Genomic DNA, 27,981 nt, shown 5'->3' on the forward strand with positions numbered 1-27,981 from the left:
GACCGAGGATAAGTTTCAACTAAACGAAACGAAATGCAAATAACTGCTTATAAACTTTAACACTAACAACCCTACTTCTTTCGATCCAGTTGTTGTTAATGGCAATCCCTTTGACCTAACTAACTAGTGCCAAAATACTAGGCCTTCACATCTCTAAGGATTTGAAATGGAATTGTCACATTAACTTCATTGTTGGGAAAGCTAAAAAGCGCTTGTATGGCTTATCTCAGCTTAAACACTCTGACCTTGGTACCCGTGAGTTAGTCCAGTTTTTCTGCACTTGTATTCGTCCGATTACAGAGTACGCTTGTCCTGTCTTCCATGACGGCCTCCCCGTGTACCTCTCCAACGAACTTGAAGAAGTACAAAAGCGGGCTATCTGCATTATTTTTCCTCTTTGCTCATATAATGAGGCCTTGGTTGAATCAGGCCTGACTAAACTTTCAGATCGCCGCCAGAAACTAGTTGATAAACTATTTAAGAATGTTTTACAGAATGAACAGAACAAGCTCCATGAACTTCTTCCTGCTCGCAATATATGTGCCTTTAACCTAAGAAATATGTAGAAGTTTAAGCCAGTTTTTAAGACGAACAGGTTTCGTAATAGTTTTATTACCTTCAATGCGGGCTTGAACGGTTTTATATAACCGTTTTTTTTTTAGAACATATATTTAGTGTCCTTATTGCTGTTTTAATACATTTAGTCTATTTAACGTAATGATCACTATTTAAGGTTTGGAAATAATCGTATAATTCAACTTTTGGTTTCAAATCGGTTATTAATAAACTATCTGTCTATATATCTATCTATCTATCTACTTTGCTACACTGTCTTTATCCTATAAAGACGCAAAGGTCAACTGTGCGTGACTCGCAAATTTATTCACCACAGGCTACAAGGATGATCTCCCGCAAGAATGGTCTCAAACCATAAACACGAAATTTCTGCAGTGCATAAATTAAAATGTCTCTGGGTGTGCTTCATCCAAGCGCACACAACACGTGTCAAATTGTGTAACGCACTCAAATTCCAAGAGCGTCGAAGTGTACGTTTTAGTGACGAGTTTAGTACATTTCCTCGTCACCAACATTACATTTTAGATTTTTTCAAATGACAGTTAGGTGAATTCAATAATAGCGCTTCATACTGTGACCGTACCTACCGCTTTTTGTATTGTATTGTATTGTATTGTAATCTTTATTTAAACACGATCAATTCATCAGCCTATAAAAATACATATCACATACGCTAAGATATTTAAAATTAAAACTACATACTATAACACTTAACCTGTTTTCCGTGAATGCCGTGGGTTAGAATTAAAGAATGTCATTGATCTTACGTTTGATGGACGCTTGATTCGGGGGGGGGGTACTCCCTTATAAGGGCTTAATGGGGACGTGCGGTCAGCCAGGGTATGTTTTTCCAGAATTCTGGCTTAAACAAGGTATCGAATTTATCATTTTTTGTCTTAATCATGGAATCGATTTATCAATTTTTGTCTTAAACAGGATATCTTTTCTTGGAAGATAAACAGCAAAATTTTTACAAGCTCTAATTTTAATTAATATTGAATTCCGTTGATTTTGGCATTGACACCAGGCAAATTAAATGTCTTAAACAGGGTATCAAAAATCGGAATGCTGTCATAAACAGGGTAGGAAAATCAGCGATAATTGTCTTAAACAGGGTCAGGGTATGAGGGGCTCCGCCGCACCTCTCCACCCAGGAATATATCGAGTACCCCCCCGGGGCTTGATCCCTCAGTTTTAAAGGCCGGGCTCAAAGCTCATCTGAGCGTGACTTGCAAAGCTACGTGAATAATCTTGTACACTCAAATACAGCACATGCAATGTCCCCGGGAAAATTTGTAATTGATTATATATTAGCCAAGTGTAAAAACGAACAACAGTTTTAAAATTGTCGCGGCTTTGGTATAGGTAAATAATGTCATACACCAAATTTGAAAACTACATTTGTCTCATCACACAAATCAGTTTGACTTTTACGGAACTGGCTCTTCATTTTGTATCAGACCACGTTTACATTTCAAAGGCTTGTGGTTATATATGGCTGTCTGATAAAGCTGTCGCGTAGGTCAAAAGATGACTTATCTGTCAATTTTTGTTACATGAAAAGTCCTCGCATTAGGCGAAGTGTTCATTTCGGTCTTTCGAAGTTGGAGTAATAACTTTTGTTCTAAATAGCACAGCTCAGATGTTTAAAAGGGCTCACACTGGCGCACTTAAGCTAACGCTAGGGACGCCTGCATGAAATTTTCATTCTCGGCGCAGGGATGCATGCGAGAGTGATGATTTAATCTTCCCGGGAAAATCACATTCTGGCGAGAGATCATCCTTGTAGCCTGTGCTGAATAAATTTGTGAGTCACGCATGCACAGTTGACCTTTGCGCCTTTATATGATAAAGACAGTGTAGTAAAGTAATGAAGTCACTTCATCGTAATTTGCTCAATATGCATTTGAAAAATAGAATATTTGTGACGACAAAATATTCCAAAATCGTCGCTAAAACGTATATTTCTATATTCTTAGAAGTTAATTGCGTTACATAATTTGACATATGTTGAACCAACTGAGATGACGTAACTGTCAAGTTGGTCAAGCGCTGAGATGACATTTTAATTTATGCGCTACAGAAATGAGAGCATTTTAGCTTAGTGTATGGCTTTTCCTTGCATAAAAGGCTTTCAGAACGATGGGTCTTCGTTTGAGACCAGTGGGTCTTCGTTTTAGACCACAGAGTCTTCCTTTTAGACCAATGGGTCTTCGTTTTAGACCACAGGGTCTTCGTTTTAGACCATAGGGTCTTCGTTTTAGACCACAGGGTCTTCGTTTTAGACTACAGGGTCTTCGTTTTAGACCACAGGGTCTTTGTTTTAGACTACAAGGTCTTCGTTTTAGACCAGTGGGTCTTAGGTCTTAGGTCTTCGTTTTTGGGTCTTCGTTTCCGACACATCCATTGTATCCAGCAGGCGTAATCTCCTTAATTGCACACCGCCGCGTCATTAAACGAAAGCCAAGTCTCAGTTATGGCAAACACGTCCGCCTTACGTTCACAGACATAGTCAAAGAAGAGAGCAGATTTATTCTTGAGCGAACGAGCATTCAAAGTACATAAGGTCAATAGGACTTGAATTGGCGTGGCCGTAGATGAAACGCATCTGATCTCAGTGAGGTTCGAAATGTCTCCACAACGATAAGCATTCGATAAACGACAACACCGGCGATCACTGATTCTTGAAGAAATAAAATCAAAATCATCTGGATCAGGATTGACATTGATGTCACCACTGACAATCAAACGGGTGAGATTAAAAGTGGAAATCGAATTCGGATAATGACTGATTGACAACAGGAAAAAGCCACGACGTCGTGCACGCCTAAATCCAAGATTGCGGGTCCGCTACATCAGAAATGAGTTGAAGTCACAACGATTTGCACTGCCAAAAATAGGAAGACCAATTCTTCGAGAAGGCTAAAACTCAGATAAATCCAATCGATTAGTAAACAGCAAGCCATTAGAACTAAAATCGATAAGAAAAATAAGAAATAAAGCAAAAAGAGCGGACCCGGTAAAAACGTGACCGACCGCCACTTTGCATAGTCAGTGATTACGTCGACATTTTATGATCTCATTTTACGTCATGGGAATGATTTCAAGTTGACTTGCGGGGCATGACGCTATCGTATCGACAATATCGATCCTAGCATTATGCAGGACACGTGTAATATATGAACTTCATAATAGGCCTTGCTCACCATATAGAGTCTCTATGGCTCAGTGGTGGAGCATTGGAGCGCGGAATCTGAAGGTCTGAGCTTCTGTTCCTCACGGAGACTCAAAACTTTCTCTCTGTCCCACGCTCGTGACAAGATAAACAACATCTTTCTCTGTTTCTTTACCTAGCGCTATAACTCAAAGTCTACCATATTTCTTATTCGATTTACCTTCTCCCATTTAAAACAAACACCTTTATATGACAAGTCCAAGATTTATTTCGATGATGTTCAAAATCTTTTTGTATGACATTTGTTGTTTTCAATAGCTGGTGCACGAGGAGTTACCTTTGCAGCGGGCTGTGGCAACTGCACCTGTCAGAGCGATGGCGATGGGTCATGATGCGTGGTTCTTTTTCAAACTGATGGTAAGCTGGTCTCAGCTATTTTTTTTTTCACGTTTGTTGCAGTAATGAACTTTCTAACCTTGGACAAACAATTTTAACTCTAAGCAAGTTTTGTCTGAGTGTTATAAAACCAAAGAAGTCTTTAAAAACTCAAGAAAAAATTAAACAAGCTAGATAATTTGGTTTTATCAACCAAGTCAATAATGTAAATTGGTCACCGTGAAGAGAAGCTGACGTTTCCTGCTGTAGCCCTTCAGAGCGAACAGAGGAATTGTGAGTTGTATGAATTTGGATGGAGTCCTAGGCAATTCAATGGAAAGCGTTCGTTGATCCCGTGGAGATTAAGAATGTTGATGTGAAAGATAAATTTTTCTTCTAAATTTTTGCGGCTTTCCGTATAGTTGTAGGGAAGGTCGCAGACAGTCAAATGTTTCTTTAGCAACATTGCATTATCGACTCAATTGGTGAAACAAAATGCCCCTCCATCTCCCAGCCTCCCCTTCATGAGGGCATATACGAAGTTAAGGTGGTTTTAGTTTTTATATCTGACTGGTTAAGTGTTTGGCTGGAATTTTTTATCGTTACAGAGTGAGCTAAATTCAGAGGGAAAAACGGTACAATCCCACTAACTGAGACATCCCTTTGACATTTGATGTACATAGGTGGCTCATTACAGTGTTTTTTTTTTTTTTTTTATAATATTGACAGTTTAAAGGCCCATTTTCATCCGAGATCCTTTGCAGTCGTTTGCTTTTGTTTTGGAATCGCGCTATTGTTAAATGGCGAACTCTGATAGTTATTCACAAACACTATTAAAAAGAAAAACAAAGATTTGGCGAAGAACAAAGTAAACAAATTTGCAGCTAAATATTTGAGACTGAAAAATCATAAATCGAGTCTGTGTATAAAACTTGTACAAAGCTTACTTGATGTTGAAGGAAATTGTTCAACACTATTTATAATGGTAATTGAACTGAGTGGAGTGCAATTTGGGCTGAAATCATACGCGTGATTTCAAAATCGAACGAGCGCGCAGCGCGAGCTCGATTTGAAATAACGAGTATGATTTCAGACCAAAATTGCACGATACGAGGTTTAATTACCACTTTATTACATCCATTTTGAAATCGCCCAAATACAGAACTTGGTCAATTCAAATATTTTATTGATGCAGTACTGAGCCGGTTTTTAAATAAAAAGCGGAACCGGAAACGCATGTACGTCTTATTTTGTATACAAAACAGAAAGACTTTGACGTCATGTGTCAAAAACTCAGTCAAGCGTATCAAAAGAAAGACATGTTTCTTTCAAGAAATTCAAGAAGTCCTCAATAACTCAGAAAAATAGTGAAGCGTTAAAGTTCAATCCTCGTCGTCTGACTCAATGATGTAAACCGTTCGTTTCTTCTGTGGTTGGGGTAGAGAATTCTGGCTGTCTCTGGAGAAGAAATTGAAGGTGCAGCCTGTGTAATTCTGCGATGGAACGGGAGCAGCACAACTGAAGGCTTCCATGCGGTACTGCGGAGACTGCAATGGAAAACGTGGTTGAAATCCTGAAAATTCAGCAGACTGAAAACCAGGATTGGAACCCATGGCCTGATACATTTGGCCTTGTTGTTGGACGTGATAAATAGGTACCAGAGGTGTTCGTTTATGTTGGACTGCAATCTCTTGATTTGAGGCTTGATTTGCAGTGTTTTGGCGGGAGACTTCGTTTGCTTGATTTTCGTTTGACACGTCTTTATATCTGTGTACGCATAAAACGGTACGACAACACAAACTTGAACACGTGTACTTGAAATTATGAAATAGACTTTACAATCTTGAACGAACGTCGTACGGTTTCGAAAACTAAAGGGAAACAAAGGAAATTACAACTATAAATACGGAATAGGGCTAGACAAACAAGAAACAAACCAAAAAAAAACTTACGTTTGTGTCCTTATAATATAAACGATGACGTTAAACGGGCGTTGAAACGATTCCCCACTTCGATCGAGCACATGTATTTTTTTAACTCGCAGCGCCTCTCGGGATCTAGCTAATGAGTGCGTGACATCACGCATAACGGCAGTAACAATATCCACTGATAATGTGAGACAGTTCTTTCCTGTGATTCTCGTCTGTTTCATCGTAGTCGTCTAACGAAGATTCACGTGCATGGCCTGTTATTTCACAGATGATATTGCGCGGTTGACCTGATTTCTTCAGTTTTGATACCGATGTTTTCCTCATGCTGTGGTTCGTCAGCTTCTTATTCGTCCTGAGACAGGAGGCCATGGATTTCATTAAATTGCCAATGGTGTTTTGTCCCATTCGAACTTTAATTTACCAAACATCTGCTGATTTAGGACGATTTATGATGCTTAGATAGTGTGGCCCTGTGTTCTTCATTCCTTCGGGTCGCTTGGACAACCAAAGCTTGAATAGCCGCACTGGATCGCTTTTTCCGCCATCGGTGCTGAACATTGTGGTGTTGTTCTTCGCCTGATGGTGAGACCACCGCTCCGTGTTTTAGTGGGACCTTCTCTGAACTCAACAACTTCAGTTCCATCTTCTCGCTGTCTTATAATTACGTCTTCCACGTACGCATCGTAGTGTTCTTGGCGACCACGAAATCCCAGTTATTCCGTCAAATTTTTAAAGTTGACATTGGTCAAGACCTTTCCATTAAAATCACCCAACTGACCTTTTTCCCACAGGGCTGACTCTTCTTCACATGTGATTGGCTGAGCTTTGTTGGGTCTCTTTCCCTTTCCTTGTTGACGTAGGGAAATTACTTTCGCATTGAGGATTTCTCGTGAGGAGTGAAACTCCCTCGATTGCACGATGCTCAGTGGATAGTTCTTCTCCTTTAGATATCGTTCTATGGCACTCTGCATGATTTTAAGGGATTCTGGCTCGTAATCATCTCCGTCTTTTTTTCTTACTTCGGCGTAACACTTACTCAGGACTTTGTCAAGTTCTTCAGGCGCCATTGTTTCGATGGAGACATATTCAAGATGGCGGCATTGACACCAGCTTCTGAAAACACTCATCCATTGTTTTGTGGAGCGGGACGTATCTTTATTGCAAGTGACAGACTTAAGCTCATGTATTTCATCGCTTGAAATAATGGGAAATCTTGCAACGTCCAACTCTTTTAATGGCTTTTGATTTTCTTCGTTTGTTGTTGATTCGGTGGACTCGGGATCGCGCGGATTTTGAGCTTGAGAAGGTACAAAATCGTCAAAATATTCACCAAAATGTAGAGAAAAAGTGGGAAAGTCCCTGGCATGTTGGTCTTCAGCCTGAAGAATCTCATTGTTATCATTCAAAAACTGGAAGAAACTAAACTCATCCATTTTTTGGGGGAAAAATAAGAGCTTTGGAAACAAAAGTTGCAAAATTTGCCTGATGATACTCTTTGTTTTTCATTTTCCTGCAATTTGATTGGTCACTTTAAGCAAGCCTTGAAATCTGATTGGTTGTTTGTTTTAAGTACAAATTCCTTATTGGCTGGAAAAAAGATGCGATTTAGAGCAAAAAATGGTGCGATTTGGGAATAAATCGCACCAATTAGAGCCAATCAGATTACAGGGACTACCAGTGATTTCAAAATGGATGTAATAAAAAATATAAACAAATAACCAATATTGGCCGAAACGGATTTACTTTACGCATTTCAATTATAGAATAATGACTTGTACAAATGAGATCACTTACATACATATCTCAGGATCTCAAGTAAAAATCAGTCAAATAATTATTCTCACCTCGAAAACATCTCCCCAGAGTCTCTAGTTCCATCGTAGGAACAATGCATTAACATTTCTGCAAAAGCACTGTCTGTAGTGTTACCGAAACCCATTGTTGTTTTCCTTGCCCTCCATAAATCATACACAGACTCGAAGTCGAATAACCTTTGCCGAGCCGGGCAGACCCGGCCTTCCTCTAGACCGCTTCTTCGGCGGCATCAACTTTTCAAATGACGTTTTTCACCGTCATACCTGTAAGAATTAAAAACTATTTACTGATATGGATACTACGATAGTTTGTTGTTCGCACATGATTCAAGATGGAACTTTGAAAGCCCTAATTAATAAGATGGAAGAAGATATCAAAGCGATTCCGCAACTTCGAGGAAAATAACGTATTTTTCATATTTGAAAAATGATCTGGGCGCGCAAGGCATCTCGGTTGAGAATGGGTCTTTAAGAGTATGGCACAACAACTGGAAGACACAGACAAGTTCTTCTGGACAAGAAGAAGCCATTTTCCTCAACAATCTTCAGGCGACATACGTGCAATGGTGAACTCTACACTTTCGGAGATAACTGATTAGGCATGAATAGATTGTGCTAGTAAATCCAGCAAAAGATGCTTGACAATACGCCCAAAAGTTGCTCTAACGTTGCTCAAAAATGTAAAAGTTGCCACCCAAATTTAAAAAAAGTTGCTTACTTTTGAGAGTCATTTTGTCCTAGATTACTTCTCAAAGCATAACGTTATATCTTTGATTTAACATCATTTGTTGTGATCAATTTAAATCTTTATGCTTAACATAACTAATAATAGAAATTATTACACGATTCGGGAAGTAAGAGGGCCAATAACTAAAATCAACCAATCAAAATGCTCTATTGCCGCCCAATATTCTCTCAGTATTGGACAGGGCACTGTCCCGAATAGTCCCGAATGATACCGCACTTGTTTATTGATATTGTCATGTGTGTGTCACCAGTGTCGGAGCAACTGCACACCAACCCCTCCCCTCCCCTAACCTAATTCTTTTGTTAGTTGACTATGGTTGGTTTAAGGGAGGGGTGGGTGCGCAGTAGCTTAGATACCGAATTTGATCTGTATAGTCAAAGCCAAAAAGTATGAAATTATCTGTCTTTTTTTTACAAGGAAATACTAAATCCATTTACTCCCCTTTCCTTGTTGTTTGGGAGCAGATACCAAAATAATCATTTTTGTTCAACCATTGTCACAGAAAGGTCTGACACTTGCTTCTAATAGAGAGAGACCTCTTGATCAACGTGAGGTACTTCGTAGAGTTGAATTGTGGTATAAGTTTCAAAATACAGGGTATCTGCTCCCTGACTATTGTGTTCATTCAGAGGGGGGCGGGGGGTGAGAGAATGCCTCGGTAAGGTTTGTATATATTTATTTACTTGTTGAGTGAAGATTTAAAAAAGCAAACAAACAAACAAACACCAAAACAAACAAAAAAAAAGCTATAAATAGAAGTGATGCTTAGATAGAGATTTGCTCACAATCTTTTTGGCTGTGAATAGAGTCATATGTATTGTACTAAAAAATTAATCATGCCTTTCCATGAAGGAATTTGGTTTTATTTCCTCCGCCGCTCCCCCTCCTTACTTTAAAATTCTCAGTTTTAATGTTTACACTTGCTATGAAATATGCTGGTTCTTATGACCTTCAACCTTTAGCTTTCAGCCACTCCTCTCAACAAGGGTTGGTTGAGTGAAAGGTGTCGCTTTGCTTCAGAAATTGAGGAAGGGTGGGTGAAGGAAAACCAACCAGTTTTCTAGAAATATTTCATCATTCTTGCTGTTACGTATTTTCTCAGACCGTTCGAATGTTTGTTTTCCTTTAGATTTGGCTCGAAATCATCTTGTAATTGCTATCAGTGTTAACTTTAAAGCGTTCGAACACAAAAGGTATTTTAGATCAAACTTGATATCAACACTCCGTATATGATGTTTTTATTCTTTATTGACTGTCTCTAGTTTTTTCGTCTTAATTGCAGGATTTTACTCTCTGCCGGAGGCTGAATTCTACTTTAGCTTTCTACTTGTACGATCTTTTGTCTTTGATCGACAGAAGCTTTGTGTATGAGCTTATCTTGCAGTACTTTAAAGAAGTATGCAAATATCTAGTGCAAGCCCGAATCCAAGCTTAATCTAAGTCTCTGCTCTTAAGAGAGCTGCCAGTAGGGGCGGATACAGGTAGTTTTGGCAGGAAGGGGATATTATTATTGTTATTATTATTTAGTTCTTATTCACCGAGCGGGAGGTCTGTATGAGAGAATCTTCACCGACGTCGCCAGTACAGACCGAATGCTGTGAGGTCTGTACCAGCGACCGAGGTCAAGATCCTCCCATACAGACCGACCTAGCTCGGTTATTAAAATGTTTATTATATGCTGTGTCTTATATGCCAATTTTTTATATTCTTTGTACCTTTTATTTCTAGACCGGTCTAGATGGGAAAATCTAAACCGCTTTCAGTAATGATTTCAGCTAATCAAATTCGTGAATTCGGTAGTTCCCAGTCCTTGTGAGACACAGCCATATAACAATATGCAGTTAAAACGTCTGTATGCCATATACGATGAAAGCAACATGAGGCGCCGAAGCGTAGCCCATGAGCTAATCAGTGAATAAAATAGAAGCAAAGTCTAACAAAAAACTAACAGCATCGTTATAAAACCTATTAAAACCGATAAAATATATATACATATAGCGGTTATAAATTAATGACAGGAAGCTCGTTTCACCGCTACTCTGAGTTTCACGCAGCTTGCGCTGCGATCGTCAGATGGTTTTTATTATCGATGGAAAACATACCGTGCTATAAAGTCAATTTATAAATAGAAATTATATATATATATATGTATAAAAAGTTAGCAGGCTTCGAGCCAACAGAGACGCCGCGCCAGAAGGATCCAAAAGGATTCGCAGTCCAAACCTCGACAAATGATAGAAGAAGTAATGTGGCACACAAGGACGGACAAGTTCGAGCAAAGGAAGACATATACTCAATAAAAAATCCAAAAAGTTTAATAAAATACTTTTCGATTGGAGACCTTCATGAGTTGTAATACAATAAGTTACAAACTCCTTAAAAAGGTTTACAAAGAGGACGTGGTGACACGTATTAACTTGTATATCTATATAAGATTGTTCTTCTTTCCAGAGTTCGCCTACGAGTTAAATTACGACTTTAAAGTGCGCGCAATATTTAGAATTCCTGAGAGACACGCCTTCTGCATCTTCTTAAGCACACCTTTAGCTTTGCTGCCTACTAGCTTCTGTAGAGTGACATCCAAGTTTTTTTTTTTTTAATATAAAAGCTTAGAGACCAGGCGATTTTCTTTCGTCAATGATATCTATTTACAATTCTAACTGATTAAAGTATTCGAGTTAAATCATGAGTTACTTTGGTAATTACAGGTCTCAATTAACTAATGATATTTTCTCTTACAGGCGGCACGAACAGCGCTCAGTGGCTACAACAGCCGGAGTAAGTGCCCAGTGACATCCAATTCCTTGGACCATCCCCCAAGTACATCTAAGATGAGATTGCGCTGGTTGATCTCGTACCCTGGGTATCTCTGCTTCAATTCCCATCTGAGTGGCGCATACTTCATGGTCTTCTCAGAAGTCTTCTTGTCGCGGTTGCTCACCCAGGGGCAGCTCATCTCCAAGCCTATCACTTGCTTATCTCTGTTGTTAACGATCCTAGCGTTTACTCTATTTGTTATGAGCTCTTGGTACTCTCTATATACCGGAACATCCCAATACGCCTGTATACCTCTGCTGTTTCATAGACTGACTGTGGCTTGATAGGTGAATACAACGGGGGCACAGTGTCTATCAAGCCCAAGTCAAAGATGATCTCGAAGGACAAGACCTTCAAGACGGCGTCATGTCTTGCAAGTTACTTGGTTTGTGCCGAGCGCAGGGCAGGCAGATAAGATGTGGGTCAACCCTCTAGCGCTGTACCACTCAGCCTACATGCTGAATCACTACTATCACTGACACGTGTCTTATGAATGGTGTACAACCGTGTGGGTAATAGCTGTTCGTAAAGTTCAAACATGCCCGCAATGGTGTGTGTTAGGCAGGTTCGCCAGTCGCTCAGCCACCAAAAACACCGCTCAGCACCTAGCTCTTCGTCTCTTTCTCTTTCCGTCATCACCTTTCCATGCCATCTCTGTTCTCTAACCTCCTCCCGTATTCTTGATTCTCGATGTCTCTTGATAAGATTCTTTACCTTTTTCCCAGGTATCACCTCTCCCTCCTCTGTGACACAGACTATTATTATTATTATTATTATTATTAATATTATTATCATTATTATTACTATCATTATTATCACACTAGAGCCAAAAGAAGATAAGAAAACTATTAAAATATTCCAAGAGATAAATAGTAACATGCGACCCTGTCTGTCTCGCAGAACATGTTAACCTTTATTAAATGTAACGTAGTCTTCCTAATAATAATAATAATGAGCTATATTTAACCAGGGAACACCATTCAGCAGTCTGTTCTCCCAGGTGTCCCTGAAAATGGTGTCTTCAAAATAACAGCTTGACTCTTAAATATGCTAAATCTTATATATACCGAAACTGTCACACCTTGCGAATAAATAAATGGAGTTGCGTAACTACCCGCCGGAATTTTGCTAATTAGTGTCCTTAAACACAATAAAGTCGAGCGGGAATTTTCTCCCGAACACTGTCGTTGCGAGAATTTTGTTGTTAGGCAAGTAATTCTGCTCCAGTGACAAGACGCAAAAACATCCTTTTAAAAGTTATCTTTTTCAAGGAAGGGTTCAGTACCAGATTTAAAATATGTATCTTTATTGCTTTTCGTCAGATGCATTATCAAGCTACAGTGGAACCAGCGTTAAACCAGCTAAGACTCGAATTCCTGAGGATCCTTTGCAGCTACGAGCATTACGTTACCCTCCATCTGCCATTCCGTAGTCCTCTCTTCCCCACCCCTCCCTCGTTACTCACAGCCTTTGTTTCGTCAATCGACTCGGCCATGTCTACCTGCACCATAGTTATCGGTAACAGTATGGCGGAACTTTCAACAGCTTTCAGACAGCAGCACTTTCTGGCTGGTTTGGTGCTCTCTGAGCTGGCTCTGGCTTTGGAAGGCGAGTGAGATTTTTAGTAACTGACAAACTTATGGTTAGATGTGGATTACGGCATTTTTCGATGGAGTGAGGTGAAACAAACCCAAAGACTTCGCAATAACCGACTAGAGCATAGGGAATTCTCCAAGATACGACAATCTGGGCCAGATCACACACATCCTCGGAGACCCAGGGGCAGTGAGGCGATTTCAAGCTAAGGGCAGAAGAGCCCCTGGGGAAATTGTCTTACAAGACTAGTTCCAAACGGTCGCAGTCGTTCTGGCATCTGATTGGTGCCAGAAAATCTTTGTGTTTTTCTGCCCAATCAGAGGGAAGTGTCGTTTGGAGTCCTTTCGTGTGTTTTAACACGCACATAAACAACAAGTTCTGTTGCTCGCTATGTTTGTCTCGGCCGTGCGACGAAGCTTTGCGCGAGGGGAAAAGTTTCAGTCTCAGCACACAATGTAAGAGAAATCGATCAGATTGTCTGCGAAATCTTACCGGAAATTATACTGAATATTTTCGCAGGTATCACAAGAGAACGAGTTTAAAAGTTTGCGATGTTCGTTTAAAACATAATAGTTGCAGGCATTGATATGTCGCATTAAACGTTAGATGAGATGTAAGCTTAAATATTTTTAGATTTTTTGTACAATTTGTTGTGACTGAAACTTTTCCAATCCCGTGAAGTTATTTCGTCGCACGGGCCACGCAGGTATGTCAAGCAACTGGCGCTTACGTAGCTTTCTGTGCGCGCCAAATTCTAATCGTTGCTTTGTAGTAAAGTCTTTACAATATGGCCAAACTTGCAGAGAACGTTAAGTACGTGGACGACTTCCAGCAAGCGCTTAAAGAAAGCTTAGCTGTGTTTCCGGTTAGCTAATTAAAATCTGAACAAAAACTAATCATCGAGAACATCGTGGAAAGGAGATATGTTTTCGGACAGTTACCGAAGGGGTTTGAAGAAAGTTAATCTTTCAACTGCTGCGTTGAGTGTTCATATTCTTGAGCTCGAAAGGTCACGGATCCTCTTCTAGTCCCTTGGTCATTGTCACTTCACCTCTTTTGTCGATTATTGAAGACCAAGTTAATTACCTTTGATCATTGGGAATCGATGCTGCTTTCATTGGGGAAAACAAAACCAAAGACAAAGAAATATTGGATGGAAAGGGCGAGCTTGCTTTATTGCAAATGTCAGCTTAGTACAGGGTTATCTACCCACATCTAATAAACAAAAGTTTCCACGTTCAGCTTTTCTTTTTAATTTTTCAAGCGAAGATTAGATTAGATTTTGGCCGGGCGTGCACAAAAAAATGCGTAAGCGCCAGTTGTTCGACATACCTGCGTGGCCCGTGCGACGAAATAGCTTCACGGGATTGGAAAAGTTTCAGTCACAACAAATTGTACAAAACTCGTTCTCTTGTGATACCTGCGAAAGTATTTAGTATAATTTCCGGTAAGATTTCGCGGACAATCTGATCGATTTCTCTTACATTGTGTGCTGAGACTGAAACTTTTCCGCTCGGGCAAAGCTTCGTCGCACGGCCGAGACAATCATAGCGAGCAACAGGCTTGTTCAATATATGCATGTTAAAACACACGAAAGGACTCCAAACGACACTTCACTCTGATTGGGCAGAAAAAAAACAAAGATTTTCTGGCACCAATCAGATGCCAGAACGACTGCGACCGTTTGCAACTAGTCTTGCAGGACAATGGTCCCCAGGGGCTCTTCTGCCCTTAACTTGAAATCGACTCACTGCCCCTGAGTCTCCGAGGATGGATCACACAGGGTTAGTGTAGAATCTGATTTCAGATCTGAAGGCTGTAATAGAAAGTTCAGTATCAGGCTTGGTTTGATGCTACTCTGGTTTAAAGATTTAGTAAATGTAACCGAGGAAATTACAATTCATTCAGCTCACGTTTCGACACTCCTGTCTTGTGCCTTCATCAGGGGTGATCTAATTGTTGCCACATGAGGCCCTTTTATAGGCTTTGAAGGACCTCTTTTTGCAACGATCAGATCACCCCTGAAGAAGGCACTAGAAAACAGGCTTTTAGTTGGTGATTACTATGATAATGTATACATTACAGTAAGTTATTTATAATGTTAACATTATGCATTGAATATTGCAGCGTGATAAATTTGATAGCATATATTAAGATTTAACAATAAACATTATCAGCCAATAGTTGACTCCAACAGCATACGACCTTTCGGTTTTTCATTTAATTTCAGAGACAAAACCCTAATATGCCAAGCGATAGACACTACACGTGACCTGATAGCCTGCCTTGACTCAGACACCCGTTATGATAACGAGTCCTGTCGCTCAGCCGTGGCAGCTCTTTATCTGCCTATCGCTGGGTTGGTGGTAGGAGCCCTGCACCAACTACATGGATATGGTACTGAAGACACCTTCAGCTTTACCCCTGATGTTGCCATGGCGATAGCCACGTCCAGTATAGCAACCTTAATGGGCTCCGATGACAACAGGGGTGAATTTGCTTCACAGGTTGTTAGCAAGCTTCTTGAAAGCTTTTCATTCTTTGTCTAAAAAAAAACTGCGACTAGTTACTACGATTTTCAGTAAATTTAACGTTAAAATCGTGTTGTTGTCACGGGTCACTGGGTTTGTTTCCAGGGGCAACGTGTCGCTCACCTTCTTTCAGCGGGCTTTCAAGTTGGTGATGCAGGGCTCTTGAGATTCAGTTGCCATTGGAAAGGAGGAAAGTTGCCCGTGACAACACCGTTATTTTACCGTCAAAACCTCATCACCGAACATTTTTCGCGCGTCACTCGACGGATTATCGTCGTATTCTGGCTCAGGAACTTTTTTAGCATATTACTACCAAGATTTCGAAGCATAATCTCTGACTGGTAGATGATTTAGTTTTGTCGACTCAGTTGATAAGGTAAATTTGCCATCGTAAAGAACTAATGCTCGAAACGTCTTCTTTAGAAACTCTTTAATGTGGCCAATCAACTCATTTAATAAAACCAAATTATCTGGTTCTACCCCCCCCCCCCAGCAACGCAGCAGTACAGTTCTATAAAAATTCTACCTACCCCCACTTATCATTGTGTATTATAGTGCGTTTAACCGAGTCTATTTGTATTGACCACAAAAAGCTCAGTGAAAATCTATCATGAAAATCTATCATCATCTATCGTTTTTCGCATGTTAATTTTCAAATAATGTAGTTTTATCTTCATATTTCTCGATTTGCATTCTTTTTATTTTTATTTTTAAGTAATTATATTATATTTAGTCACTTTTAGAGGACCCCTCTGTAAACTACTTTTTGGGATGTTGGCATCCTCAATAAAGATTAACTATTATTATGACACAAATGAACACTGCCTCTTTCATTCTTTGCTATGTTGTACAGAAAAGTAAACCACAGCAGCTTAGCCTTGAAGCTACGAGAAACCTGTTGGTGTGTCTGTTGTGGGTGCTGAAGAACATGGCTAGTGACGTGCTGAAGGATTGGTGGGCAGACCAACAACCTGCTAAGTATGTCATCAGCTCTCATTTCCCAGTATGCATTAGTCGCCTAACTTCACTGACTGTCCACTCTTGCCCAGTTATATCTTGAAAGGGAACATTTGTTCACGGAGTCGTGGTGACGCGGTAGTTATTGGTTATTGCGCTGGACTTGAGTCGAGATGTCCACGTTCCAGACTTGGGCTAGTCATTGTGTTGTGCTCGTGGGAAATACGCTTTGCTGTCACAGTGCCTTCTCCCAGGAGTATGAATGGGTACAAGAGCATGGTCAGGGAAGGGCTAATGGGGTATCCTAGCGAAGGACTGGTATCCTATCTAGGGGAGAGTAGATATAGTCCTAGTCCCTTCATGCCATGGAAACCAGGATAAGCTCTGGGTAGATAAGCCATTTGGCTCAAGTACAGACTTCACTTTCCTACCTACCTATGTTTCCCTGACAGTTCATTGCTTCTCATTTACACCCCTGGGGTGGAGAAAGGCTCTAGAACATGGGATAGTAACTCCGATTAAGGTCAACCCCGGCCCCAGTGCACCAGCCGTGACATAGGATAATGGATCTCTTATGAGGGGAGATGTTATCTCGTCTTGCTCTGAGGAGGACTAAGAAAAAAACCTGAGCCTCTATGAGGACCGCGAAATCCAATGGTTTGATGTTTTTTTTTTCCTCACAGGACTCGGAATTATCTCTTTGTCCCACGCTCATAACAAGACGAAGAACATCTTTCTTCGTTCCATTTCGGAGCTCCAAATTCAGGATCTCTGAGGGTTTAAGAGTTAGGTAGCTAAAATTTTCTATCATGGTTCAATTCCAGACTAGGCTTGTTGCTGGATGTTCTCCGGCTGTGCATCACTTTGTTCGAGTATGGCGGCAAGGTGCAGAAGTCTTCGCAGTTTCCAACCGCTCCAAGACCGAAGGCGCAGCAGGATGTAAAAGCAAAAATAGAAGAGATTTTGCTTGGAAATAAGGGAGCCGCGAGGGAAATGATGCAGCGACATAGCAGAGTGACGTTAGGTAACAAAACCAAGTGATTAAAGAAAGATATAAACATTTGTCACAAAGGACAATTTATTGGATTCTCTTTACTGGGTGAGCTTCGGTGAACTCGTTAGTAAGGCGGGTGATATGTCGGGCCATTTGACAAGCGACTTATTCCTAGAATCAGCAATGACAACAATAATCTATTTGAAGATAGGAAAAGAAATGCTGGAAATTTATGACTCAGTCGATAGAGCGTGCCACTGCAAAATACTTAGATGCACGGTTGACATTCTCGCAGGGCAATCAAATTTTACTTTGTTCTGCGCTTAGGAAAATTGCTAAAAACAAACTGATTAGTTTCTGAAGAAACTGCAGTGTTACAGAGGCTGGAAAATGAAGCATTTAAAACTGGCTCACCCCAGCAAGCTGAAGTACTCCAACTCACACAAAACAAAACAACTCCGCAAAATGAAACTCCCGCGAATTTTCATGCAACACCATAGTCTGTCCTAAATCTACCTCAACTCAGATTGTTTCGCGTTTTGTGTCCAAACAGAAAAGGGCCAGTCACCAACTCCTGAGTCTCCACTAAGATGGCGAAAGTATCAGACACAGTGGAGACAGGCTACGGAGCAACAAGACAGGTGCATACCGCAAATGTTTCAGTCAGCCCCCAGAGGGTAGATAAATTCAGGGGGTCCAGCTGGAGGAAGTTTTACAGGGCGGGTGGGGTGGGGAGGGAGAGGCGTTATCATCTTAATGATGAGAGCCAAAATGTTAGCCGTTACTTTGTATGAGTCGTCCAGCTTTAGTGAATATTACGTAACGTCTTTGGTTCGGAACCCTACCTAATTATAAAAGGAAGTTAGGGAAGGCTTTCAAAGACAAATGAATTTCGTACTGAAACGTTTACTTCTTTGAGAGAATAGCAACACTTACATTTTTGTTTTTGGGAAGGAGAGATGAGAGTTTATTTAGAGAGGGAGCGCTTTGTATTAAAACCCTCGATGGAGGGTATTACATAGGAGAGCTTATTGGAGCGTGTGGGCTTATAAAAGAGGGGAGCCTCTTGGAGAGGGATGCTTACAAGACTTGAGAGCTTATCAGAGAGAAGAACACCTTTGAGAGAGTGGTTTATGAGATAGCGTTAACGATATTCGTGCAATTTCTTGTAGTTAAATCACTTTTGCCAATTTCATTTGTTGCGTTGTTTTCCGTAAAGAGTACGTCCTGAAGTTGAAGTCAATGCTGAAATCGAAGGAGGGCTTGCTGCTGAGGTCAACACCATTGTTCTTGACACACTTGAGCTCTTGGTACAGGTCAGTGTTTGTGGCAGTTAAGCCATTGCGTCAAGAGAAAATAAGTGGCGGCTCCTTATCCAGGCCTTTGAATATGCCATTCCTCCTAAAGTTGTCTATGTTTGGTCTTACCAAAGGAAATCTGTTTCGAGATGTCGGCATGAAGGCTTGAGTGAATTTAATGTATAGTCCTGTATTGGCCACGGGATGTTACTTAAGTGGAAACGTTCTTTTTCAGACGGTGTCTACCTCAGAGTCTCTGCCTGTTGTATTAAGTGGTATCCTACGGGTTTTGCTCCATTCTTTGAACTGTAACCAGAGTGAAAGAGTCCTGCAGAACATATTTGCAACGCAAAGATCAATTGTCTACAAGGTAACGTAAATACCTCCATGAGAGAATGTCTAGAAGTGTAGACATCGGTAATAGTTTATTCGTTGGTTAGATAGCTGATGTCTCCATTGTTTTGTCGAGACATTTGTGTTGCATATAGACTGTTAACATACCGCTTCCTTTTTTTAGTTCCAGAGCTGTTGTTTGAAGATGACACCGAACTTTGTGAAGACTTGTGTTCCAGACTCCTAAACCATTGCAGCTCTGCTCTTAGTAGTATTCGGGCCAAAGCCAGCGCGTCACTCTATCTCCTCATGCCACAGAATTTTGAAATAGGAAATTTAAGTTGTAACTCTTCGTTGGACATTGGTGTTAGATAGTGCTGCTGCTTTTGTTTTTTGTTTTTTGTTTTTTTTCATTGGTGTGAAACTTTTAGTTTGAGAGTATTGGGCTTCTACAATAGGAAGCATAAGCACAAATGTTTCTGAGAAACAGACGGCAACCGGAAGTTCAATTTCTCATTCCCGATGTTTAAAATGCTATAGCGACGACAGTATTGTCGATATACTGGCGTCCAAACGCGCTAAGATCAGTTTTCCTGTTGCCTTCTGCGTCTCAAGAACGTCTCTGCTTAAATTCTTTATGGTATGGGAGACGTAGTGGCGGAGTTGTTTCGCCCTAGGGCCTGTTTTTTCGAACGTTCTGAAAACGTAAACCAAAAGAATAGAAGTGTGTGGCTTAACTAAAAAAACTGGTTCTTTTTGCTTCGTTTCTCGTATATTTATTGCTTGAGTTTTAAATCCATTTTTACACCGCTGTATAAGGTAAAAAAAAAAAAGAAACAGCTTTTGAGGACCGGTAACCACTGGGTCATCCTAAAGAACGAATCAGCGAATGTTCCAGGTTTTGAGTTCTGACCGTGTCATTATCACATTGACCGCTCTGACGAAGAGCTAACACTCGAGATGTCGGCTTCAGAAACCCTTTAAGGTCGCCAATTTGCGTTATAAACTCAGTTGATAGAACCGAATCATCTTCCAATACGCCCCACCGAAACAGCATCACGGTTTATTTAAGAAAATTACCCCTTTACTCGTTTATCTGTTGTTTATTTGTACAAACGATTATTCTGTAGAATTTTGCAAGAGCCAAGATGCAAGTTCCAACGTCACTTTCCAGTCTTGTTGGCACTTCACAAGTGAGTTCGTGAGTTATTTTGTTTCAGCTTATTTGTTAAGTTCACTACAATTATTGTTGTCAGGTGTACCGCTATGATTGCTTTCAACTGTTAATTGAACTTTATTTTAGACCATCTAATTTTGATTTGATTAGTCAATGCTTTTGTCATGATTCGTTAACGCTTTCCTCAGCGCAGTAACCGAAGAACTTTACAATGTCGTTAATTGCAGACGTTTAATGAAGATCACCTCCGTCGGTCACTCAAAACAATCATTACATACGCTGAATCAAATCAGGAGCTGAGAACGAGCATTTTTCCGGATCAGGTGAATGTTCGCACAGCTATTTTAACCCTCAAACTCCCGAGTGTGACTAGCATCTACACTGTAATTTCCCGTTACAATATCACCCCTGAATCAAACATTAATTTACGAGAGTGAAGGAAATGATCACAAACTCAATAAGCTCTCGAGTGTCCAACAAATTCTCCTTGTCATCATCTAAGGAAATATATAGAGAACAGTATGGAAAATATGCATACTGATGTTAGGGTGTTAAAGGTTGAAGAGGTATTTTTTCCCAGCCATTGAAACTATTTTGAAATTTTATTTATGAACGTAGTTTGAGGTTCCAAAGAGTCAAAATGTATTCTTGAGATTTCCTAAAAGTTCGACGATGGACGTCCCCGCTTAGTAACCTCCCAGTAGTCACACATACCGAACCACAACGCGCAGTTCACCACCAGATGTTGCTCTAGTTATGGCAAATACTCTCGATTTGAGTCAATAATCCCTTTTAGTCTAGTTTCTAAAAAGGAGGAGGAAAAACAAAGGACTCCGTTTGGATATCCATGAGCTTGTTTTATTGGTACTTTACACAATAATTCTTAGGATTTTGGGTTACTACCAATATGATTCTTATGTTGTGAGGAAAATAACTTCCAATCTTCTCATAGGTCCGGGAGTTGGTGTTCAATCTCCACATGATTCTGTCGGACACAGTCAAAATGAAAGAGTATCAAGAGGTCAGTCTTAAAATTTTGAGTTTCTGTTTTACAAGGTTTTGATGGGTTATTTCCGTTCTGCGAAGGCGTTGTTGTGAAGGCGCTGTTGTGAAGGCGTTGTATTTTCCGAAAAAGAGTCTTGTAGAAGACCACTCACTGTATATTTTTTATATCTCAACCACTAACTTGCATGATTTGATCACTTCGTAACATGAATTTTTCTCTTCTGTACAACCGATTGTCTGAAAATCTTACTCCTTGTTCTCATATCTGTAGGCCGCGGTTCCCAATTTTTCTATTCATTGACGTTAAGGTTTCGCTTTGTTACCAAAACTTTACAGAAAGCCAAGAAGATAGATACTCCCCGCATTCTTGTTAAGTTTTTGGATAATTCCCAAAAATTATTGCAGCTTCCTTTATTTCTCATCGCTACTCATCGACTTCACGGATAAAATAATGGGAAAAATTTGAGAACTTGAAATAGCATTTTAGTAAAATATTCTTCTTGACTTTTATTAATACCGTTTTCATAACTTGCTATCCATTCTCATTTATTCAGGACCCAGAAATGTTGATTGACTTGATGTACAGGATTGCTAAAGGGTAAGTGATGTTCGCAGGATTTCTGATGCAAGTGCTCTTGCATTCGTCAAGCAAAAGTATTGAAATTGACTGTACCAAATATTGTGAACTGTTGTCCCAAAGTGGGAAAAACTCAGATATTTATTTAGGATAAATATCAATGGCCTCCCAAACGCCTGATCGGATATTCCTTGAATGATTCGGACCTTCATCGGATGCCCTTCCCTTGCTGCACTGAAGTCGACAGAGAGCTCGGGTGTATACCAAATTCCGATGATGAAACTATAAAGTGATGCTAAACGCACTATCGATAGAGAAACTCCCAGAGAAAATCCACCTCTTCCCCGTGGGTAATTGAACCCCACTCGTTCGGATTTGCCGTTTGGGTGCTTTACTAATGAGCTATAGAGGTATCGCTTAAGAGCAGATCCATCTACGCATATGAATTAGGTAATAGCCAGTGTTGTGATACTTTAAGGGAGGTTCTTAAAACACGGTCGAGGCAGGTGAACAGATGAAGAACGTAACTTTTTATCTTTATGGTTATTTTGACGTTAAGTGTCTCATTAAGCATCGTACAACATTTGTATTCCAGGCACTATTAATTGCTTCTAGCATTTAACTGTGTTCATCTTTTTCATACTAGATATCAAAATTCACCTGACTTACGACTGACTTGGCTGTACAACATGGCTGCCAAACATGGCGAGGTACCAATAGCTTTAAGATTCGGTATTAACTTATCGAAGGAAAGCGGTGAAGCTCTATTTGGTTAATTCTTACTTCCTTTCTAAATTTCCAATTTCTGACCATGCATCCTGTTGCGCTTGCGAAATACAGATTTCCGTACAGACGAAGGAATTGCCGTCATATGGAAACCAAATTTCTCAATGTAAAAAGTCGGTACATTCTCTTAGGCATTGGGCTCCGCGTGAACGCTGCACCAAGCATAGGTGCGCCTCCGTAATTGCAGTAATGAGTTAACTTTACACACAGGAAGTATTCGTCCAAGCTTTCAGTATGTGATCCCTTTAAGTTCAAGTGCATCAAGAAACCATAATCTGACTGACCTCGAATGATGACTCGTTGTCGTATTTTTCCTTTTGTTGTGTTTTGTGTTTCTTTTGAGCAGAATAAAGTGGAAGCAGCCATGTGTTTACTACATACAGCAGGTTTGGTGTCTGAGTACCTGAGTATGTTGGAAGACAAGCCGTACCTACCCATTGGATGCGTTTCGTTTGAGAAGATATCACCCAATGTGCTGGAAGAAAGTGCTATTTCAGATGATGTAGCATCACCTGTAAGTCTTTACTTTGTCTTTCCCAAACGGGCCGCATGTGAAGCAATTTTATTCGGGCCCCGGTGGTTCATAGGATGGATAACGCTATCCACTGGATAAATCTCAATCCGGTTGATAGCGCAGTACGTTTGGTGTACACTTTTTCCGCTGGATTACGATTTATCCGCCGCATATCGTCATCTGCCATTTGAAAAATTGTGCTCAGGAACAGACGCATGGCTGGAAAATGTCTCCTCTTCTTGCAATAAATTGAGTCGTGTGTTTCCCTTCGTAGCTTTTGGAATTTTTGGTTTTTGTTGTTGATGTGATGGTGGTCATTCTTCGTCAAACCATGTCCAAACGTACCAGGTGTTAAATCCTTGGCTCTAAAGACCTGTGGGCTTATTCTACCAACTGGAGATCACATATTTCTTTGTCGGGGAGGTCCTGTGGAATAGAACTGCAAGGAGAATTTACCTTCCGTTCAGTTGGAGTGATTGGGTTAAGTGAATGTTATCCTTATTACTTTCAGATTTATTTATATTTTTGTTGACTTATTTTGCTTCTTTTATTCAAGATGAGGAAGGAATCTGTACCGGAAAGTACTTCTGTGAGAGTGGATTGGTGTTGCTTCTAGAAACAGCTGCAAACACATTTTTCCGATCTCATTTATTTGAATGTGTAAACGAGGTGTATAAACTGTTGATACCAATTCTGGAGGCAAAACGTGATTACAAGAAGCTAACTCAAGTTCATCAGAGGCTTTCTGAAGCATTCGGCAAGATTATACAGACGGTAATAGATAGCTCTTATAGACCAATATTCTCTCAGTATTGGACCGGGCACTGTCCCGAATAGTCCCGAATGATACCGCACTTGTGTCCCTTGGAACTTATATTGATTATACAGACGGTAAGAGATAGCTCTTATAGACCAATATTCTCTCAGTATTGGACCGGGCACTGTCCCGAATAGTCCCGAATGATACCGCACTTGTGTCCCTTGGAACTTATATTGATTATACAGACGGTAAGAGATAGCTCTTATAGACCAATATTCTCTCAGTATTGGACCGGGCACTGTCCCGAATAGTCCCGAATGATACCGCACTTGTGTCCCTTGGAACTTATATTGATTATACAGACGGTAAGAGATAGCTCTTATAGACTGCAGGTTTGATCATGTTTTCTATCAGTGCTGTTAGTAATTGAGGTGTTTGTGGACAGTCAACATTATTTATCTTTTTTTGTATGCATACGTACACAAGCGCTAACTGGCTTCTTTAGACACCAGATTACTCTATGAGTTGAAAATAATTGATTCCCTTTTACTGGATATGAAGAGAAGTTTCACTTACGCTGCGATTATTTTGTTTTGTTTTTTTGTTTTTGTTTTTTTCCAGGAAGGAAAGCGTATGTTGGGAACATATTTCCGAGTTGGTTTTTATGGATCAAAATTTGGAGACTTGGACGGAGAAGAGTACATTTACAAAGAACCCGCCATTACAAAGCTCCCTGAAGTGTCGCATCGTTTACAGGTTAGTTTATTAAGCCTTATATGTGGCCGTCTTAGTTAAAATTTTCTTGTTCGTCAGTTACAATCCGTTTTAATCTTCTCTATCGTTAGCCACTCTTGTTCCTTCTAGGTTTATTACGACCACATTGGTGTATTTTCAACTCAGTTGTTTAAATTTTGTTGATTTTTCCAAGTTTAAGGTTATACCACCTTCCGAACTCAAATAGCCTCAAGTGTGTCGGATCGTTGCACCAGGCGGGGAGAGGAATTTTCCATTGGGTGTAGAAAGCAATCCGGGATTGCTTTTCCTTTTTTTTTGTCTTACTTCATTCTGTGATTGGCCCAAAAAAAACGCGCACTATTCTGTCAACCAATCAGATGCAATAGTAAATACTTTAAGCAGTTTGGTCTGGTTTACTTTGAGCTGTCACTGTTGTAATTACTTTGGTTTTGGTTTTACAACTCTCTATCGGAAAGCGCTCTAAGTAGAGGGAGAAATAACCAAGGAACAATAGACCACTTTCATTAATGGCTGCCGGATTAATATTATTTTGTTTAAATTTAAATTAGCCCTCCTGGCCTCGTTCTCCAGTACAAAATTGAAAAGAGTATATTATCTCAAGCGAGGCGAGAAAGGCTAATTTAAATTTAAACAAAAGAATATTAATCCCGCAGCCATTTATGTAAGTGGTCTATGGTCAGCAATTTTCACACTGACAGTGCGTTACCAACTGCCATAGCTCCTCGTCTTGAAGCACTTTTTCTACTCCGGTTATGAGCCCCCTCGGATATAGGCCCCCTCGGATATAGGCCCCCTCGGATATAGGCTTCCTTGGATATAAGCCCCTTTCCTATAAAGCTCTCTTAAAACCCTTTACAAAGTCGTATAACCCCAGGGCTTCGCAGCAGTTTCCGGTGCGTCAACAAGTTGTTATTCAAGCTGACAGACGATGGAATAAACAATCAAAAACTGACTGTAACATCCCAACGTTGGTTTTGTACAAGGAGAATTTGTCGTTGATACCAGCCTGCTTTGGTTGTTCGTTTTAAAAGTATTGCGTAGCTCTCTCATTATAGGGGAAATAATCAAATAAACAATGGTCAGCATTATTCGCTCAGACAGTGTTCTACTAACTGAGCTATGTAGTCTCATATTCTTTTCTCAAGTTCACAAAGTAGTAACTTCGAACATCGTCCGACTAAACAAGCGAGTGATCTTGTCTGAAGCAACAACTTGCAAAAAATTTTATCCAGGCCTTCACCTATTTGGTGTTGGAATTAAATTAATCAACGAAACAGTAGCTCACTATGGAATTTTTTTCTTTTTTCCAGGCATTTTATGGTGAAAAGTTTGGGCAAAATGTTGTGGAAGTAATCAAAGATTCCAACACAGTTGAGCAAGACAAGCTCGATCCAGAAAAGGCATACATCCAACTGACCTATGTGGACCCATATTTTGACGAATACGAACTAAAGGATCGAATTACTTACTTTGACAAGAATTTCAACCTAAGTATGTTCACTACACTTTTGACAGTCTATCTGATCTTCTTTTAGGCTTTCAGAGTAAATTTTAAAAGAGTACTGAAACTGAGTATTCTGGAATTCCTTGTTTCTTTTTTTTTTTTTTTTTTTTAACTGTGCTCCCTGTTTGATTCAGAAAACTCGAACCGTCCTCTCCACTAATCAAATACTGATGAAAAACCAGTTTCGATTTTGCAAATTCTGTTTATTCCCGCGCCTGACGCAGGTTGCAAGTATTTATTTTGATTCGTTCCTTCTGTTGTCTAAGCCCCTTCTTGGTGTAGAAGACGCAGAGCACGTCACAATCGAACACCGCCTCCTTAACCAATAGCCCATTTTGGAATTACCTTTTTTTCCAGGCGAGTCCTGGTGCTCATCCTCTCATATGATAATACATGCAAATGAAACTCGTTTTCATGCCAATGGTTGAGCACCAAATCTCGTTTTGAGAAAGAGGCCAAAGGTAATTCGGAAATGGCCTATGGATTTCATTATTTCCTTCGTTTTATGGTCGTTTGTTTTCTTTTGTTTTACATCAACTGTGTCTTCCACACCAAATATGAGCCGTTGTTAAACCACTGTTCTGATCGGTTGTTCAGTTGGGTTTCACGGCCAGCAATCAAGAAGTGCTCTGTTATCCCTAAAGAGATTGCGTTTTTAAACTCACAGGAAGGTTTATGTACGAAACTCCTTTTACACCGAGCGGGAAGCCTCACGGCGAGCTGGTCACTCAGTACAAGAGAAAGACAATTTTGACTGCCGCCAACTCATTCCCGTATGTCAAGACACGGGTCAATGTTGTGCATCGTGAACAGGTCAGTTTTGGGTTGTTTTTTGTTGAGGTGCAGCTGTTTTTCTGCCAATCCACATGTGCGCATTTGGTTGTCTTTGGCAACTCTATTTAAGGAAGAATTTTTGGCTCAGTGAGCTCAGACATGACGTTATTTTTGCACGTCCCCAGCCTCCTTTAAAGGCGTTACGTCATGATATTTATGGCCGATTTTTGCGACAAACATGATCACATTTAACTGAGAGGAAACCAGAGACGACTAGTTTGGTAAGATAGAAAAATAAATCAGAAAGCAACAAGAATGGTGAAGTATGGAGAAGATGGACACGGACTGGGAATGACCCGCTTAGCTCTTGAACACTAAGGGTGACCAGCATGTCAGTTCTCTCTACAGTATCACCCCTGAATTACACATTAAGGACATGAGAATAAAGAAAATGATCACCAATTAAAGAAGCTCCTGATTGTGAAACGAATTCTCCTTATTAGCACCTAGGGAGATTTGTAGAGAACAATATGGAGAATATGCATACTGATGTTAGGGTTAAGGGATTGTGGTTTGACGTTTCAAGGCGCACAAACTCTTGACCCAGCTACTGTACAGGATCAATTTTCCTGTGGTGGTTCTCAATAAGAAACTTGGATGATCAATTTACTCTGATGAGTCGAAATTTATTCCATGAACGCGATAAGTCATTTCCGAATTACGTTTATGCCTCTCTTTCAAAACGAGGCCTGGTTCTCAACTATTCGTATGAAAGGATGAGCACTAGGACTTGCCTTGAAAAAGAGGCCAAAGGTAACTCGCAAATGGGCTATTGCTAGCTATTATGCCTCTCTTTCAAAACGAGGCCTGGTTCTCAACTATTCTTATGAAAATGAGTTTAATTTGCATGTGAGTGAAAACTTATAATCGTATGAAAGGATGAGCACTAGGACTTGCCTTGAAAAGAGGCCAAAGGTAACTCG

At 40.2% G+C, this 27,981-nt stretch overlaps 1 protein-coding gene and 2 pseudogenes across 1 annotated transcript in view; 1 reads left to right on the top strand and 2 right to left on the bottom strand.

Moving 5' to 3' along the window:
* The window catches only part of LOC111347268 (uncharacterized), a 111,013-nt gene that overhangs the window by 18,239 nt on the left and 64,793 nt on the right, over positions 1–27,981 (top strand). The window lies entirely within an intron of this gene.
* LOC148720644 (uncharacterized protein KIAA1958-like) lies at positions 5,256–7,498 on the bottom strand (annotated as a pseudogene).
* Positions 11,090–12,931, bottom strand: LOC148720645 (uncharacterized; annotated as a pseudogene).

Source organism: Stylophora pistillata, chromosome 11, assembly GCF_964205215.1.
Source record: "Stylophora pistillata chromosome 11, jaStyPist1.2, whole genome shotgun sequence".
In the NCBI taxonomy this organism is placed as follows: Eukaryota; Metazoa; Cnidaria; class Anthozoa; order Scleractinia; family Pocilloporidae; genus Stylophora; species Stylophora pistillata.